Source organism: Macaca mulatta, chromosome 3 (assembly GCF_049350105.2).
Source record: "Macaca mulatta isolate MMU2019108-1 chromosome 3, T2T-MMU8v2.0, whole genome shotgun sequence".
In the NCBI taxonomy this organism is placed as follows: Eukaryota; Metazoa; Chordata; class Mammalia; order Primates; family Cercopithecidae; genus Macaca; species Macaca mulatta.
This window is the reverse complement of record NC_133408.1, coordinates 34,757,646-34,773,456: the sequence shown is the minus strand read 5'-3', so window position 1 is coordinate 34,773,456 and position 15,811 is coordinate 34,757,646. Positions and strand designations below refer to the sequence as shown.

Here is a 15,811-nt window from a genome sequence, read left to right as displayed (position 1 = left end):
GTAGGGAAAAGAGGTCACACTCCAGGTTCAGCAGGTGCTGAGGGAAGTGCAGATGTGGAGAGTCTGTGATTACAGACCCTTAATCTATCTTCATCACTCTGATTTCACTTTTATAATCACGTGAATTTTAAGTTTACGCTCCCCGGTGAAATGCATCTGTGTATAAAACGCGCGGAATCTATCACTTTCTCTATTTCCTAACACGTTGAAATGAGGAAACAGGGCACCTTACCCCCCCGATGCAGTCCTGGCCTAACGACACCTGTCCAGGATCAAGGGAAGTGTCCTGGCCGTTACCTCTCAGCTGAGAAAATAACCCCACCCTGACAAGCGCCGAAGGCCAGGCTCATGCCAAGCAGAACCTCGCGAGGCAGCGGCAGCAGAGGCTGTGACAATGTGCCCCGGCGTCCCCAAGGCAGGTGCTCCGCGCTCTCCCACATGCGCCACAGGCCTGCTGCCAGGTGAGAGGCTCCCAGAGTTCTCCAACTCCCCTCCCCGCCCTGCAGTCTCATTCACTCCCTCCTTCCTCCTTCCCCCTTAACAGACCACAACATGGATCAGGAAGATTTTAAACTTCATCCTTAGTCCTTTACGACACCAAGTATTAAATTATAGGATAAACTAAAATGAAGTCAAAAAAGGATTAAATGAAACTGCGCACCTCTGGCAATGCCTGACAGGTGACAAGCACTCAGGCATCAGCTGCGGTTATTTTGAGGAGTAAAGCGATAGGACCGATGTTTTAAACTTTAAAAAAGAACAGTTATTTTTCTTCTGGGTGTGCAATTCCTGAAACGAAAGATTTGTTCACCCTGCCCTAAATGAAAGGCAGAGGTTCACCGATGAGCCCCACAGCTGGGACTCAGCCAGCAGGCGGGAGCCCCCAGCCCTTGCAGAGCTGGCCGGCACACCTGCAGGCAAAAGCATGGTTCTGAGACCAGCTCTACTGACCGCCAAAGAGTACTCCGCGTTTTCACAATACTGTTCCCAGTCTCCATTACATCCCTGCTAATTAAAACCGAAATGTAACATGAGAGCCTTCCTATGTAAAGAGGAGGCTGCCTTGGTCGCCTGTCTGAGAGACTCAAGGGAGATGTGTTTTGTGTTTATAATCTGATCTGTAACCACACAGTAAGTGAAAAATGGACCCAGGATGTTTTCAATGGCATCAGAAGAACCTGGAAAGAATCTGAAGTTGACATTCTGCATAGAGGTGCTGTCTTCAGGCGTAACACTCCTGCCAGCATCTGTGTCTCCCTGGCTGCCCTGCCCTGAGTGTCACGCCTGGCATGGCCTTGTGAGAGTTGTGTTCTGCACAAGTGTGTGTCCCCTGGCCTGGTGGAAAGAGACAGACTAACTGGTACCCAGCTTTGTGCAGGATGCTGAGATAGGAGCTGGGTGTCAGAAAGCCCTGGGTGTGGGTTCTCAGGCTGGCCGGCTCAGCACAGTGTGCACAGAGGGGAGTGTGGGAAGATCCCTGCTGGTCCTCCTATGAGATGGCTTCTGCAAGATGGATGGGTGGAGACCCATCGACACCAGAAAGGCCCACACCTTAGGAGATGGCGGCCAGGAGTGCCTGTCACCCAGACGAAGTCTCTCCCTTTTATCTTGTGCTTGCTGGTGGCCAAGAGAGCTTACAAGTTCACAAACAGAGGAAAAGTAGAATCTGTTTAGATTGCAAACTTTGGTTTCAAACCTATGGCTTTGGTTTCTTTACAAATATATACATCCAGCCGGGCACAGTGGCTCACGCCTGTAATCCCAGCACTTTGGGAGGCAGAGGCAGGCAGATCACCTGAAGTCAGGAGTTCAAGGCTAGCGGGGTCAACATGGTGAAACCCCTCCTCTACTAAAAATGCAAAAATCAGCCGGGTGTGGTGGTACATGCTTGTAATCCCAGCTACTCGGGAGGCTGAGGCATGAGAATCACTTGAACCCAGGAGGCGCAGGTTGCAGTGAGCCAAGATTTCAGTGCATTCCAGCCTGGGCAACAAAGTGAGACTCCAACTCAAAAAAAAAAAAAAAACAAAAAAAAAAAACTAGGTGAGATTCTTAAGTTATACTAGGTTTCTCTTTTAATACCATTTACCTTTTACAGTATATAAATTATACTATATGGTAGACATGAAAATATACAGCTCAGTTTTTCTTTCTTGAATGCTTCGGTAAAAAATGAATTTTAGATTTTAGTCCTACTCTCCCTATCATTTGAGTCTACTATTCAGAAAGTCTGCACTAATCTAGTAATAATTCAGAGAATGTGGTTGAAAAATCTTCATGTAAAGCTGAAAACGGAACAAAACTAAATGGGTCTGGCCAGGCATAGTGGCTCACGCCTATAATTCCAGCACTCTGGGAGGCCAAGGCGGGCAGGCTGATCACTTGAGGTTAGGAATTGGAGACCAGCCTGGCCAATATGGCCCGTCTCTAGCAAAACTACAAAAATTAGCCAGGCGTGGTGGCACGTATCCATAGTCCCAGCTACTTGGAAGGCTGAGGCATGAGAATCGCTTGAACCTGGGAGGCGGAAGTTGCTTGTGAGAGTTGCCACACCACTTTGGGAGGCCGAGATGGGCGGATCATGAGGTCAGGAGATCGAGACCATCCTGGCTAACACAGTGAAACCCCGTCTCTACTAAAATACAAAAAAAAAACTAGCCGGGCGAGGTGGCGGGCGCCTGTAGTCCCAGCTACTCGGGAGGCTGAGGCAGGAGAATGGCGTGAACCCGGGAGGCGGAGCTTGCAGTGAGCTGAGATCCGGCCACTGCACTCCAGCCTGGGCGACAGAGCGAGACTCCGTCTCAAAAAAAAAAAAAATTAAAAAAAAATTAAAAAAAAATTAAAAAAAAAAAAAAAAAAAAAAAAAAAGAGAGTTGCCACACGAGTGTGTGTCCCCTGGCCTGGTGGAAGGAGACAGACTAACTGGTACCCAGCTTTGTGCAGGACGCTGAGATAGGAGCTGGGCATCAGAAAGCCCTGGGGGTGGGTTCTCAGGCTGGCCGGCTCAGCACAGGTGTGCACAGAGGGGACTGCGCTGAGATCCGCCACTGCACTCAAGCCTGGGTGACAGACTAAGACTCCATCTCAAAAACAAAAACAAAAAACAAACCCTGAGAGTTCTGAAATAAAATCAACACACCATCTTTTCTTAAGAAATGCTATCAGCTCTAAAGAAAACTGGGAAGGGCAAACTTTAATGCCTGCGGGCAGCACTTCCCTTCAGCCTAGGAACAGCAACTGTCAACACTGAGTTGATATTTTCTAGAAGACATAAACAACGGGATCTGCTGCAGAGACACGGTTAACAGACATTAGCACAATGCTGTAGGCTGCATTTCCTGTGCCCCAGCGTTGCTCACTGACGACATGGACTGACACTGAGAGGGAGCCTAGTGAGACGCAGCGTTCCCATCAGAAACATTGCAGGTGGGGAACCTGCCCACATGGATCCTGCAAGCCCCGGTTTAAAACGGCAGCCTACCTCCTGAAACAAGTCACACATATGACTCAAACTTGCAAAACTCTGTCAGTCTGTCACTGATCCTCGGGGGGACACACAGGCCCCTCCTCCCAGAGTGCCATTTGCCACAAGCCCCACGTCCACAGGGACACCCGGAGCTGCAGCCCCCAGCCTCAGCAGGGCCTGCTAGCTGTGGACACCTGCTCCACCAGGCTGGGCGGCGATGTTTCTTTCACCAGATCCTTCCCTCAGGGACCTTCCCGAGAGACACTGAGGGGGGCATGATGAGCACACAGGCACACACACTGGCTCAATCCTCGCCCTCGCTGATCCTTAAGCACCCCAGGCCAGGGTTGTCAAACGGCAGCCAGCCTGACATCAGGCTGTTCGTTTCTTTGTTCGTTCTTTCTTATATATGTATTTTAAGACACAGGGTCTCATTCTGTCACCCAGGCTAGAGTGCCAGGGGCGAGATCACAGCTCATTGCAGCCTCCATCTCCTGGGCTCAGTGGTCCTCTTGCCTCAGCTTCCCACAGTGCTGGGACCACAGGGGCGAGTCATGGCACCCGGTTAATCTTTTTATTTTTATTTTTATTTTTATTTTGAGACGGAGTCTCACGCTGTTGCCCAGGCTGGAGTGCAGTGGCGCGATCTCGGCTCACTGCAAGCTCCGCCTCCTGGGTTCACGCCATTCTCCTGCCTCAGCCTCCTGAGTAGCTAGGACTACAGGCGCCCGCCACCGCGCCCGGCTAATTTTTTGTATTTTTAGTAGAGACGGAGTTTCACTGTGGTCTCGATCTCCTGACCTTGTGATCCGCCCGCCTCGGCCTCCCAAAGTGCTGGGATTACAGGCTTGAGCCACCGCGCCCGGCCTTTTTATTTTTTTAGAGAGTTGTCTAGGCTGGTCTTGAACTCCTGGCCTCAAGCAATTTTCCTCAGCATCCCAAAGTGCTGGGATTACAGGCGTGAGCTACCATGCCCAGCCCGGTTTGTTTCTTAAGTCCACTGTAAATAATTACTTAAAACTTGTGGATCATGAGGTCAGATCGAGACCATCCTGGCTAACACAGTGAATAACCCCATCTCTACTAAAAACACAAAAAACTAGCCGGGCGTGGTGGCGGCGCCTGTAGTCCCAGCTACTCGGGAGGCTGAGGCAGGAGAATGGCGTGAACCCAGGAGGCGGAGCTGGCAGTAAGACGAGATCGCTCCACTGTACTCCACCCTGGGCAACAGAGCGAGACTCTGTCTCAAATAATAATAATAATAATAATAATTACCATAATAAATATTACTTTCAAAAAGAAACAAATTTCATCTTCATTTGTGAGGGAGGACAGGCAGCCAGTCCTCTGGGGTCCAATTCAAGGTCTCCCACTGCCTTAGCGGTGGTGTGGACACATTCACAGGGGCTAGAAACAGAACCTGCTCCTTGGAGCACCGCCAGAGCACCCAGCCAGCGGACGCACCCGGCCAGCGGAGCACCCAGCCAGTGGACGCACCCGCCTGCTCCAGGCTGCCTCCCAGCACACCCTGTCAGCAGCAAAGCCGTATTGACAGATAGTTCCTAGTCAAGACGCAATGTTTCTTCACTTGTTTTGGAAATGATGAAACAACAGGAAAAGATACACAAGCCCATTTAGCCTGTACATCAAGAAAACAGTTCTGAGTGTCAAAGAAAATGACTTCTTCCAGAAGACCGATTATCACGTGTGTACATCTCCGTATGATAAGGGCACTGGATCTTTTCAATAAAAACCCCATTTCCTCTTACAAAAAGGTGGTCATCACAGTGTTTCAGCAAAAGCCCAAGGCCAAATTATTTAGTTTATACATATTACTGCAAAGGTCTAGGAAGACAGAACTATTAAATAGTTTCATTGTATTTGCTTCAAACCTAGAGTGCACAAAATTTCCTTATAACCAGTACAATCAGGACCACCAACGAAAAGTCTCCTGGAAGAACTCATCTCAGCCAGTGGCCCTCAAGCAATGACGTGCTGAAGCCACACTCAGCATCCTCCTCCTACAAAGCCAGTGCTGGGTCTGGACCCGGAGGTTCACACAGCTTTCACGTGCACTTCCTTAATTATCAGGGACTTGAAACATCTTCTCATGTTTCTCAGCCAGGTGTATTTCTCATCCCGTGAGGAGATCTGTCCTTTTCTGTTTTACAGGACCACATATACATAAGGATATGAATCCGCTACACACGCCAGGGATACTCCCGTCCTTAACTTCAACCAGGTGACTTTGGCTACACCATGTCTGGTCTTTCCCTTCCCTGACTCACATCCTGCTTCTTAGAAAGACTTTCCCTAAGCCAAGAACACAAGAATGGTCTGCAGTGGACTCTCCTACTCTTACTGTTTTGACTTTTACACTGCAAGCCATTAATAACTCATTTAACCCATCTGTAAATGCCGTTTGTACACAAGCATCGTTTTATTTCCTGTTGGGCGTTTCCGCCTGGACAGCCCACACGTCAGGCAGGTTCACAGGTCCAAATCATGCCCCAGGCCTGCTCCTCCCTCTCCTGGGCGCGTGCCCCATGCCCCCTCCCTCTCCATTCCCACCCTGACACGCCACCTCTGGCTGGCTCCCTGCAAACGCCCTGACCGTCTCCCTGGCTCCAGTCTTGCCTTTCAAACTGATCCTTAAGAAAACCACCTGAATGATCCATCTACAGAGAAATCTGCCTACCTTGTTCACACGGACTCCTCCCGTGGCTGCCTGCACACACAGCCCTGGTGCAAGTGCTGCTACTTCTCCCTCCTCACTTCCCATCCGTGCCTTAGGATCCACCATGGCTGCAGGGAGCCCTTTCCTCCCCACCCATTTACGTGCCGCTCCTCCACTCTTTCCTTGCAATGAGTGTCCTCCTGTTGGAGGTGCCCTCCTATTTTCTCACCCCCTTCCACATCTCCTTGGTCTAGTTATACCCCAAACTCTGCCTAGCTAACTTCTTCTCACACTTAACATTCAGCAGAGATACCACCAGCAGGAAGCCCCCATGGGCCTCATCCTACCCCAGTTCCTGCCAATTCCAGCGCTCACTGGTGATCAGCACTAACACAAATGGTAATGATTATTTCTTACTGAGTCCTTCTCTCCAAGTGGCCCCTGAACTCTGTGAGGGCAGGAATTGCGCCTCCTTCACCTTCAGCTCTAACCCCTGCTTGCAGAACAAGTGAACGCTACAAGTGCCTGGAAGGGAAGGGAGCGCTCGCCACACCACGCACCCTGCTCACTTGGCCACTAAGCTGACAATCCTCCCGTCTCCACCACTCTCTACTCCTTACCTGACTACGCTCCAGAAAAATCCTGTACAGGAATTCATACGTGGTCACAGGGCTGCATGTGGGAATTCGTGCGTGGCCAGAGGGCCGTGTGTGTGCAGGAATTTGCTGGTGGCCACACGCCGTGTGTGTGCAGGAATTCGTGTGTGGCCACGGGGCCATGTGTGGGAATTCATGCGTGGCCATGGGGCCGTGTGTGTGCGGGAATACATGCATGGCCAGAGGGCCAGGTGCATGCGGGAATTCGTGCGTGGCCACGGGGCCACGTGTGCGCGAGAATATGTGTGTGGCCACAGGCCGTGTGTGTGCAGGAATTCGTGCGTGGCCATGGGGCCATGTGTGTGCGAGAATATGTGTGTGGCCACAGGCTGTGTGTGTGCAGGAATTCGTGCGTGGCCACAGGGCCGTGTGCGTGCGGGAATACATGCGTGGCCAGAGGGCTGTGTGCGTGTGGGAATGCATGCGTGGCCAGAGGGTCGTGTGCGTGTGTGAATTCGTGTGCGGCCACGGGGCCATGTGCTTGCAGGAATTCGTGCGTGGTCACAGGGCCGTGTGCGTGTGGGAATTCACGGGTGGCCACAAGGCCGTGTGTGTGTCGGAATTCGTGCGTGGCCACAAGGCCGTGTGTGGGAATTCGTGGGCGACCACAGGGCTGTGTGAGAATTCGCAAGCGGCCACAGGGCCGTGTGCATGTGGGAATTCACAGGCGGCCACAGGGCTGTGTGGGAATTCACGGGTGGCCATAAGGCCGTGTGCGTGTCGGAATTCGTGCGTAGCCACAAGGCTGTGTGTGGGAATTCGTGGGCGACCACGGGGCTGTGTGGGAATTCACGAGCGGCCACAGGGCGGTGTGCGTGTGGGAATTCACGGGTGACCACAGGGCCATGTGTGCTGCGCTTGGGCCTCTCATTCTTCCTCCCAGCACGTTCAGGCCTTCATATGCTTCCTCGTCTAACCCGAACAGGTGTGTCAGCTGCTCCATTCCCAACGGTAATTGGGAACAGCAGTCTCAGGGTCTTACACGTGCTGGAATACACATCCACACCACGTCCAGATCACCCTTCTAGCGCTCTGTCCTTCCCAGCACCAGGTACTAGGCTCGAGATGAATACGTTTCAGTTTGTAGCAAGTAAAGACGTAATAAAGTCATCTGTTTTTCATACTGCAGATACAGCTCACATCTTCCAATAGTATTAAAAATCAAACAGAATAACTAAGAACAAAGCGACCAAAGGGCTGCTCTGTGTTCAAACTACACATGCCCCAGGGGCGTCTCCCCTCCACCGCTGGGACCCAGGGAACCCGGCACCCAGATGTTATGGCATCCACACTGCTTGTCTGAGGCCTACAGTTTAATTCTGCACAAACGTCGAAAAGTGTCTGTCACAGACATTGCCGCCTAAACTAAAACTCACAACCTACAGCCACTCGCTGTATGCCCCTAGGCAACTAAATGAAAACCCAAGTACCAACACAACAAGTATGCTTAATTACAGACACAATTTAAACTATAAATTACACGAGATACTTAATAAAGTAGAAACAATTACAACATACAAGTATATAAACAGTGTATTGTAAGAAGCAACATCATGTTCTGTATTTTTCACCTGATACTTCCTAGTTTATTTCATCCCAGTGGAAGCAAACTGCTTCAAATAGGACGCAGCAGGCTGGTCTCCTGTATCTATAAATCGAGTGGGTGAGCCAGGCTGGTCTCCTCTGTCTATAAATCGAGTGGGTGAGCCAGGCTGGTCTCCTCTGTCTATAAATCGAGTGGGTGAGCAGAGTCCAAAATAGCAACGAGCTCCACATTTAGGAAGCAAGGGGAAGAAGAAAACGAGGGCAGGCTTTCAATCAACGGAACACTGCAACCCTCCAGCAGGCAACCCAAGCACAACCACCCCACCAAATACACAAAGGGAAAGGTGAGGCCGACAACACCGCGCCTACCGCCCAGACAGTCCTGTTTCCAGTCTGCCTGGCAAACCCACATGTGGGAACTCCCTTTCCCGCTGTGTTCAGGACCGCTTAACCTGAATCACCCGTGGGCTTTAGGACATGCAATCCAACTGCCTCCAGGAGAGGCAATTCCGGGACTCTCACCTCACCCTGAAACGCTGCGGTAACGGCAAGGGTTGAACGCTGAAGGATGGTTTCATCCCATCACAGCTTCTCCTACAAAAAACACTACCTGGCATTTACTGTAAGCAGATTTGAATTGGATTTTCAGAATCTGGAGACACCATAAAGCAGACTGTTTAAGAGACCATTCGATCATCATAAATTCAGGACCAGGAAACAACGGTGATGAGCTGACAACACACCCCATTAAACATCAGCATTCTTTGAAAACAGGTCACCAGGTCGGGTGCGGTGGCTCATGCCTGTAATCCCAGCACTTTGGGAGGCTGAGGTGGGCAGATCATGAGGTCAAGACATCGAGACCAGCCTGACCAACATGGTAAAACCTCGTCTCTACTAAAAATACAAACATTAGCTGGGCGTGGTGGCATGCACCTGTAGTTCCAGCTACTCCAGCTACTCCAGCTACTAAGGAGCCCTTTGAGAAAGGGCTATTTTTTAAGGGCATATTTCATTAAGAACAAAAAGAAAGGGAGAAAAGAAAATAGTAACACATTCTGGGGAGCTAGATAGATGAATAAAAACTGTCTTAGGCCAGAAAAAGTTGAGTCATAAGCATGCAGTGGAGAACACGATCACGGAACCCCCAAAAGCCTCCAAAAATAGTGGCACTAGGTTACAATTGGAAGTGAGGGTATAAGATGGAACCAAAATACAGGAGAAACTGAATACTCACAATCTGTTCAAGAAGCAATTAGGCAAAGCCATGTGATCATCTCAATTGGTACAAAAAAGCACCTCACAAACTCCAACACCTTTCCATAACAAAAACACTCAACAAGCCAGGAATGGAAGGGAACTTGCCCCTCACACAATAAAGGGCATCTGTGAAAAACTCAGTGAATGCCGTATTCAAATTTTCCCCCTAAGATGAGCAACAAGACAAGGGTGGCCACTTTCACCACTGCTCCTCAACACCATACTGGAAGTTCTCCCCAGAGCAATTCGTTAAGAAAAGCAGGGGCGGGCCGGGCGCGGTGGCTCACGCCTGTAATCCCAGCACTTTGGGAGGCCGAGGCGGGCGGATCACAAGGTCAGGAGATCGAGACCACGGTGAAACCCCGTCTCTACTAAAAATACAAAAAATTAGCCGGGCGCGGTGGCGGGCGCCTGTAGTCCCAGCTACTCAGGAGGCTGAGGCAGGAGAATGGCGTAAACCCAGGAGGCGGAGCTTGCAGTGAGCCGAGATCGCGCCACTGCACTCCAGCCTGGGCGACAGAGCGAGACTCCGTCTCAAAAAAAAAAAAAAAAAAAAAAAGAAAAGCAGGGGCGGGGGCGGCATACTAATTGGAAAGGAAGATGTAAAACTACCTTTATTCTCAGATGACATGATCTCATATCTAGAAAATCCTAATGAATCAACCAAAAAACTGCTGTCAGAACTAATAAGCAAACTCAGCAAAGTTTCAGGATACAAGATCAATACAAAAGTCAGTTGCATTTGTACACACTAGCAATAAACAATCTGAAAGTCAAACTGGGAAAACAATTCATTTTACGATAGCATCAAAAAGTGTTAAAAACTTAGGAATAAATTTAACCAAGTAAGTGCACCACTTGTACACTGAAAATCACAAACATTGTAGAAAGAATTAAAGACAACCTACATAAATGGGAAGACATTCCATGTTCATGGATGGAAAGACTTAATACTGTTAGGATGGCAGTATTCCCACGGTGATGTACAGATTCAATACTGTCTCTATCAAAACCCCAATGGTCTTTTTTGCAAATGTGGAAAAACCAATCTTTATATGGAACTGCAAAGGGTCCCAAATAGTGAAAAATCTTCCAGAACAAAAGCAAAGTTGGAGGACCCCAACTTCCTAGCTTCAAAACTTACTACAAAATAGTGTGGCATTGGGAGTCCGAGGTGGGGGGATCATGAGGTCAGGAGTTTGAGGCCAGCCTGGCCAACACGGTGAAACCCCGTCTCTACTAAAAATACAAAAATTAGCTGGGCGTGGTGGCGTGCACCTGTAATTCCAGCTACTCAGGAGGCTGAGGCGGGAGACACGTTTGAACCCAGAAGGTGGAGGCTACAATGAGCCGAGATCACGCCACTGCACTCCAGCCTAGGCGACAGGGCAAGACTCCATCTCAAAAAAAAAAAAAAAAAAAAAAAAAAAGGTGTGACATTGGCATAAAAACATACAGACCTGCAGAACAGGGTCCAAAAATAGACCCACACATCTATAGTCAATTGATTTTGACAAGGGCACCAAGACCACTCAATAGGGAAAAAGCAGTCCTGTCAACAAATGATGCTTGAACAATTGAATATCCACATGCAAAAGAACAAAGTTAGACCCTACCACACACCGCACACAAGAACGAACTCAAAATGGATCAAAAACCTAAATACAAGAGCTACAATGATCAACCCTTAAAACACAGGACAAATCCTCCTGACTTTGATTTTTCAGAGTTCTTAGGTATGACATCAAAAATATGTGCAACAGAAGAAAAAACAGAAAAATTAGAGTTCATCAATTTGTGCATCAAAGGACACTAACAAGAGAGTGAAGAAACAATCCAAAGACTGGGAGAAAGTATTTACTAATCATGTATCTGATAAGGGTCTAGTATACAGAATAAAGAATTCTGACAACTCAAAAAAAAAATAGAGGAAAAAAAAGAAAGGCAACCCAATTTAAAAAAGGAGAAAGAGGCCAGGCAGGGTGGCTCATGCCTGTGATTCCAGCATTTTGGGAGGCCGACGCAGGTGGATCACCTGAGGTTGGGAGTTTGAGACCAACCTGACCAACATGGGGAAACCCCATCTCTACTAAAAATACAAAATTAGCCGGGTGTGATGGCAGGCACCTGTAATCCCAGCTACTCGGGAGGCTGAGGCAGGAGAATCGCTTGAATCCGGGAAGCAGAAGTTGCAGTGAGCTGAGTTTGTGCCACTGCACTCCAGCCTGGGGAAAAAAAAAAGGCTGGGCGCCGTGGCTCATGCCTGTAATCCCAGCATTTTGGGAGGCCGAGGCGGGCGGATCACGGGGTCAGGAAATCGAGACCATCCTGGCTAACATGGTGAAACCCCGTCTCTACTAAAAAAAAAATACAAAAAAAAAATGGCCAGGTGTGGTGGCGGGTGCCTGTAGTCCCAGCTACTCCGTAGGCTGAGGCGGGAGAATGGCGTGAACCCGTGAGGCGGAGCTTGCAGCGAGCCGAGATCGCGCCACTGCACTCCAGCCTGGGTGACAGAGCGAGACTCCGCCTCAAAAAAAAAAAAGGCAGGGGGTTGGGTGGGTAGGCGGGGAAGGACCTGAATGAGAATTTCTCCAAAAATATACAATGGCCAACATGGACATGAAACAATTCTCAACTTCACTGGTCATCAGGGACATGCAAATCACAGCCAAATCAGAAGCCACTTCAGACCCACTAGCATGGTCATCCTTTTTGGAAACTAAGTGTTGGGAGGATGTGCAGAAAGTGAACTCTCATGTTGCTGATGGAAATGTAAAATGGTGCAGCCACTGCGAAAAATCGTTTGGCACTTCCTCAAAAAGCTAAACACAGACTTGCCATATGACCTGGCAACTCCATTCCTTGGTATATAACCAAAGAATTGAAAACAGGTGCTCAAATAAAAACTCATACACAAATGTTCATAATAGCTGCATTACTCACAAGAGCCAACAGGTGGAAACAGCCCAGGCGAGCATCAACAGACTAATGCATAAACATAATGTGGTATATCTATACAATGCACAATTATTCAGTCATAAAAAGGAATGGAATACTGATACAGTCTACAACATGCATGAACTCCGAAGACATTATCTTAAGTGAAAGAGGCCATACACAAGGGGCTGCATACTGTATAATTCCATTTACATGAAATCTCCAGAACAGGCCAATTCATAGAGACAGAAAGCAGATTAGCCATTACCAGGGCCTGGGAAGACGGAAGAATGGGCAGTGGCTGCTTAACACGTATAGGGTTTCCATCTGGGATGATGAAAAAGTTATGTAACTAGGTGGTAATGTTGTTTTATGTTACATGTATTTTAGCACAATCGGAAAAAAAAGCAGGTGAATGAGAAGATACTGCATTTATGAAAAACATATCACAAATTTTAAAGGAGAAAAAAAAAAAAGCCCTGGGAAATTTAAAATACGATGGCCAAACTAAAATGCTAAATAGATACATTGGAAGAAAAAGAGGAAATCTAGAAAGTAGAATAGAAAATGGAAGAAAGATAAGAAAATTATAAAGCCAGCCCAAGCCTTCCAGCCCAAACAGCAGTATTTCCAAAACACTCAGGGAAAAAAAAAAAAAAAAAAAAAAAAGGTAAACAAATAAGAGGAAACTGTTGGAGAAATAATTTGAGAAAACTAAAGGGTTCAAAAAACTATCAAGTGTCCAACAACAGATGAGAACAAACCAAAACCCACGATGTTTCTACACAGTGGAGATGTAGGGAGTAAAAACGGATTGCACACAAAAGCCTTCATACAAAGCATTAGCAATCAGAGCCGCAAGCACTCCACGGGCAATACTATTACCGAAGCTTAGAAGACACGATTATGAGCAGCTTCCCACCTGGAATCAGAGCCAGGCGCAGCAACCACAAGCTGCAAAGCGAGAGCAGAGACGTGGGACCTCAGCACCCCTCTGCCCCGGGGAGCCCTGGGCGGCCGGGAGAAATCCCCCCCCGTGACGGTGACAGTGGCAAGGTGTTCCCCGCCGCTGCTTATTTTGCGCCAGACACCGTTCCGGGCACTTTGCAGGCGCAACAGGGCGCGGAGACCGCGCGCGCGCCTCCAGGCAGGTGGGGGCGAGAGGATCGCTTGAGCCTAAGAGTCCGACCTGGGCAGCACAGAGAGACCCCCCCAACCCTACAAAAAATACGAGTATCAGCCGGGCGCGGTGGCTCACGCCTGTGATCCCAACGCTTCGGGAGGCGGAGGCGGGAGGATCGCTCGCGCTCAGGAGGTCGAGACCCCACCTCTTAAATAAAACCGCCTTCCCACCACCCCACCCACGGCCCGGCCGCTACTTCCAGGGGCTGGGACCCCGCAGCGGGGTCCACGCGGGCAGCCCCGGCCGAGGCCTGAGAACGCGGGGAGGACGCTCCTCCACGCCCAGCCCGGGCTACCCGCCGCGGCCTCCCGCGCCTCTCCCCGCTCCGCCCCCGACCCCGCGCCCTGGCCCGGCCGGCGACACCCCGGGAAGGAGCAGGACCCCCGCGCCACGACCCCCAGGGTCCCTGGGCGTCTTCACCTGCGCGGGCTGGGGTAGCTGCGAGGCGCGGGACGGGCGGGGGCGGCAGCCGTAGGCCCAGGAGGCCCTAGCACAGCCCGCGCAGAGGGCGCCCAGGCCGCGACCCCGCGTCCTCCCGGCCCCCGCCCCGCTTCTCCGCAGTCCGGCACCCACCCCAGGGTCCCCTCGGCCCGGCCCGCCCGGAGCTCACCTGCCTCGCGCCGCCGCCTCAGGCCTCGTCTGCGCCGCCCAGGCCGGAGAAGACGCTCTGCCCGCCCCAGCCAATCGCGGGCCGCGCCCCGGGCCGAGGGCGGGAGCAACGCAGGCCTCCACCAATCCCGAGCGCGCCACCTGAAGCGTTCTGGCCAATGACGAGGCGGCTACGGGCCGCGGGCGGAGGAGCGAGGGGGACTCCAGGCGGGGGAAGGGGAGAAGGAGAGGGAGGGATGGGGAGGGGCCTGGATGCGTCACGGGGTGAGACGGGCGGGGCGGGGCGGAGCGGGGCCGCGTCCCGGTAGGGGGGCTGCACCTGGAGGAGGGGGCCTGCATGCAGGGGAGAGGCTGCTCCTGAGGGAGGGGTCTGCACCCGGAGGAGGGCTCCGCATTTGGGGGAAGGGTCTGCACCTGGTGGGGGGTTTGCATCTGGGGGAGTGGCCCGCACCTGGGGGAGAGGCCCGCACTGGGGGAGGGGTCCGCACCTGGGGGAGGGGCCCGCACTGGCGGAGGGGTCTGCATCGGCGGAGGGTCCGCGTCTCAGATACGGGGTCTACGTTGGGGAGGGGTCTGCATCTTCGGAAACGTGTTTGGATCTGGGGGAGGGGTCTTGGGGAGGGGCCCCTGCGGCTCTGGGAGGCAGCCCCCGCTTCCCACGGGGCTCACCTCGGCCAGTGCCTCCTTGGCCTCCCGAACGTCTCCCAGTGCTGGCCGCCGCCCCCACCCCAATTCGCCGCAGCTCCAGGCGTGCGCAGGCGCTCCCAGGCCGGGCTCCTCCCTTGGCCCCTGCTCCCCGGGCGCCCTTCTGGGGAATGAGTGGGGTCTGCAGGCGTGGTCACCCGCAGGGCCCTGGCTGATGGAAATGCAGCTCTTCTGTCGTGGAATTCGCAGGTTGTCTTCTCCGTGCTGGGGACTGCACCGCGTCTTGCAAATACTGATTTGTTCTGTGCATTTTTAGAACGAAGTATAATTTACAATCATGTTCACCTTTTTTACTCTTGTTTTTTTTTTGAGACAGGGTCTCACTCCCGTTGCCCAGGCTGGACTGCAGTGGCACAGTCATAGCTCGCTGTGACCTCAACCTCCCCGGCCCAGGTGATCCTCCCACCTCAGACTCCCGTGGCTGGAACTACAGTCGCGCGTGGCTTTTTTTTTTTTTTTTTTTTTTGAGACGAAGTCTCTCACCGTTGCTTGGGCTGGAGTTGCAGTGGCATGATCTCGGCTCATTGCAACCTCCGCCTCCTGTGTTCAAGCGATTCTCCTGCCTCAGTCTCCCCAGTAGCTGGGATTATAGGAACCTGCCACCACGCCCTGCTAATTTCATGTGTTTTTAGTAGAGACGGGGTTTCACCATGTTGGCCAGGCTGGTCTTGAACTCCTGATCTCGTGATTCGCCCGCCTCGGCCTCCCAAAGTGCTGGGATTACAGGCGTGAGCCACCGCGCCCCGCCTTTTTTGTGTTTTTTTTTGTAGACA

General features: G+C 51.2%; 2 protein-coding genes across 44 annotated transcripts in view; one reads left to right on the top strand and one right to left on the bottom strand.

Moving 5' to 3' along the window:
* SUN1 (Sad1 and UNC84 domain containing 1) overlaps positions 1-14,365 on the bottom strand; it is a 57,900-nt gene extending 43,535 nt beyond the window's left edge. For 41 of the 43 annotated variants that reach the window (XM_015133131.3, XM_028845431.2, XM_028845435.2 and 38 more), the window contains exon 1: positions 14,335-14,365. The gene's annotated coding sequence lies outside the window, so the exon portion shown is untranslated. Of the gene's footprint in view, positions 1-14,144 lie in introns of all 43 variants that reach the window. The other 2 variants (XM_077995905.1, XM_077995906.1) reach the window with 1 other exon arrangement.
* Positions 1-15,811, top strand: part of PRKAR1B (protein kinase cAMP-dependent type I regulatory subunit beta) — a 482,327-nt gene that overhangs the window by 196,863 nt on the left and 269,653 nt on the right. The window lies entirely within an intron of this gene.